The sequence below is a fragment of the Petaurus breviceps genome, unplaced genomic scaffold, assembly GCF_028583685.1.
Source record: "Petaurus breviceps papuanus isolate PSGF00001 unplaced genomic scaffold, PetGlider_PUasm1.0 174, whole genome shotgun sequence".
NCBI lineage: Eukaryota > Metazoa > Chordata > Mammalia > Diprotodontia > Petauridae > Petaurus > Petaurus breviceps.
In genome coordinates, this window is record NW_027185761.1 from 73,330,396 (window position 1) to 73,333,969 (window position 3,574).

Sequence of the window (3,574 nt, forward strand, 5' to 3'; positions counted from 1 at the left end):
TCTCCCTCTCTCTCTCTCTCTCTCTCTCTCTCTCTCTCACACACACACACACACACACACAATACACACAAAATCTTCTGAGCTTACCTTCATTTACACTGTACATAGCATGTACGTGCAAAGTTATTTACATATTTCCTCCCCCCATTATGGAACACAAAATAGGCACTTGGTAAATGCTTGCTGAAATCTCACCTTCCTGAGAGGAGGAGGGCAGTTTTCTGGAGGACTGCTACTCTGGATTTGAATACAGCCTTCTCTTCCTTAGAGAACAGCATATCTGTGGCCAGAGGTGAACCAAGAGGACTTGATTGTGCATCTTGCCTCTAAGGCAGATTAGCTATGTGACCCTCTGCTCATCACTTCTCATTATTGTAGAAAACTCCCCAAGACATCAAAGACAGACACAGTGCTTCCTTTGTGACTTTCCTCCCCAGGGTCTTCCCTATACCAATGTAATCCTAGGTCCAGTCCCTTAAATGACCAAGGATAGGTTGAGCATTGGCTGAGGCATTCCAAGCACAGGGAACAAATTGGACAAAGGCAAGGAAAATGAAAAGTGAGGAAGATTTGGGTTGTAGAGTCCACTTTGGCTGGAGCTTGGGAATCATGGAAGGCAAGACAGAGAGAGTAGGTTGCATCCAAATGATGAAGGGCTATAGATGTTAGTCAGCAGACAAGGAGGAGCTATCCAAGGTTTTTGAGGATGTGATCAGGGTTTTAGGAAGACCAATCTAGTGGCAGTGCTCAGAATGGACCAAATGAACTGAAGCCAGGAGACTCTATATCACACATGTCTCATCTATTATCCTAAAATCACTGTGATGTGATAAAGGGGCCAAATGCTTACTTCAGTGTGAAAGGCAGAGACCAGGGGCACCCAGCTGGACAGTTACACGAGCACTTAATGGCTGACATGGGCTCAGAGCGTAGTTCTAACTCCTCATGTAATTTTTTTCTGCTAGACTACATTATTGATCTTAGAACTTGGAGTGACAGATGGCCAAGAGGTCGGGTTAGGAGTGCAGATGGGGGAAAAGCAACCCTGAAAGCTGTTTTCCTTTGTTCTTTTTTCTCCACTTCTCTCTCTCTTTCTGCTTCTCCCTGACTATCTTTCTCTGTTTTCCTTTGTCTCTCTCCATCTCTCTGTCTCTTTCACTGTCTTTCTCTGTCTTATTCAGGGAAGATTAAGGATGTCCTGCTTAGGGAATTTTAATAAAAAGTGGGCTTGTAGTCATAGGCCCTGGCTCCAACCCCGGCCTTGCTCACAACTTTTGAATCACTGCCCCATCTAGGGACTCATTTTCCTTATCTATAAAATGGGGAGGGGAGAGAGTTTGCACCAGATGATCCTTTGGTTCTTCTTCATTCAAATTTTGTTCATTTATAGATTGTTATTCCGGATTTAAACTCCGCATATAGAACCCTGATGTTATTTTTTTTTATTTTTAAGCATTTTTATTTAAAGGTTTGAGTTCTAAATTCTATCCCTCCTTCCTCCATCCTTCCCCTGCCCCCTCCCTGAGATGGTAAGCAATCAGATATAGGTTATATGTGTGCAATTATGTAAAACATTCCCATATTTGTCATTTTGTACAAGAAGACTCAAAAGAAAAAAATGAAAGTGAAAAGTAGCATGCTCATGATGTCATTTCTTTAGGAGCTAGCTCCAATTCCACCTTTTCCATGAAGACTTCCTAGATTTCCCCTGCTTCCATCCAATTGAGAAGTTTAGGTACCTCCTTGGTTCTCCCAGAGTATGGAGCAGATTGTATTGATAGGGTTCCAAATGCTTTCTCACCCTGACTGCCCTCCTCTGGACACCCTCACTCCAAAGTGATGCCTTGAATGGGCACAGACTCCAGCTGGGGTCTGACCAAGGCAGAGGATGGACTATGGCACTGCTGCTTCCCTTCTTCTGACAATATCTTTCTGTCAGTTGAGATCAAATTAGCCTTTTTATTTATTTGTTGATTTTTGCTAACAGGTCGTCCTGTTGACTCACATTGAACCTGTGATCTGCTAAAATTAGGATTTTTTTCTTATGGACCAAAAGGCCATGTTTCCTCCATCTTGTACTTGCCCAAAGGATTTTTTTCAACTCAAGTGAAGGATTCCACACTTATCCTTTAGAGAAACCGAAAAGAGGCCAGGCTGTGACGTGCTGCTGGGGAGAGGTGGAACACAGGTCACAAGTGTTTTGAGACTTCTCTGGCCAGCACAGATGTTGCTGCTTCCATGAGACAGAGGATCATGAATAGGGACATTCAGAGCATTTTTTATCACCAAAGACTTGGCAGCTTTTCTGTTTGAGGAAGTCAAGCCCAGGGCATGTTTGCCTTGCCAGCTGGGGTGATAGGGCCCAAGAGCAAAACTGGGTTTCTAGCAATAGGGTAGATGATACTTGAGCTAAGAGACTCAGGGGAGAGGAGTAGTTAACAGAAGAGTGAAAATAGAAGGGTCCAAGAAGAATCAAAGAGCAGCCCTGACCTTGGCCTCCTCCCCATCCAGGAGGCTAGAAGCCTTCTCCTGTCTAAGAGACTGGAAGCTTCTTCCCATCTGGGAGGCTGGAAACATTCTCCTGTCTAGGAAGCTGGAAGGCTCTCCCCATCTAGGAGCCTGGAGGCCTCTCCCCATCTCCCTCAGTGTAACATGGATGGGAGCAGAGCTCAGAGGGGCTCGCTGAGGAGAGTTAGAACCCTTTTGAAGGAGGATGTTTCCTAATCACAACACCACCTACAGATAGAGGACAGACTTGTGGGAGGCCATAAAGGGAGCTCCTTAGAGGAAAAACCATAAGTGAGACAGAGAGAGAGGTTGAATGAGCTTCGGCCTTCCCTGTCAGGGAGACACTTAGGAGGCACACCATGACTTGGGCTTTGGAAAGGGAGTGGGTGACCCTGAAGACCAGGTACAGCAATGCCATGGTGCCTCCTAAGAGAATGGAAAATGTGACACCTAGAAGATCAAAGGTCCAGAAGAAAAGTCAGTAGAGCACAGGTGTGCACCTCCATGCATGGGCCCTGATCAGGCAGTCAGTCAATATGCTTAGCATAGGCAGGTGCTGTGCTACATCCTGGGGATGCCAGAACAAGGCATATCCCTGCCCTCAAGGAGAACACACTCTAATGGGGGAGGCAACCTGAAAACAACTACATACATGCCAAATATCTGCAAAAGAGATGGAAGGGAAAGTCAGAAGGGATGGCACCAGCAGGGGAGGAAGAGAGGGACACCAGGAAAACCCTCCTACCCAAGATGGAATGGAGGCCAGGGAAGCCTCCAGGCATGGGAGACAGCCAGTGAAAAAGCCGAGTCAGGAGAACGTGGAGTGGGGTCAAGTGTAAGGAGACTGGGAAGGAAGGAAGAGCCATCTTGGGAAGGGCTTTAAAGAGCTTTCTCTCTGTTCCTAGAGGTAAAAGGGATTGTCTAGAGTCCATTGAGTAGAAAGGTACCACCTAGGGCAGCTGTGCACACACTCATCCCACAGGTGTCTTGGTCATAATTGTTCCCAGTAGGTGGATGCTGGACATTCGATTCCTAGACCCTCCTTTGTTTGAGTGTGCATGCATGT

At 46.1% G+C, this 3,574-nt stretch overlaps 1 pseudogene; it reads right to left on the reverse strand.

The window, feature by feature from the left end:
* LOC138158517 (high mobility group protein B1 pseudogene) overlaps nt 1-3,574 on the reverse strand; it is a 25,134-nt pseudogene that overhangs the window by 175 nt on the left and 21,385 nt on the right.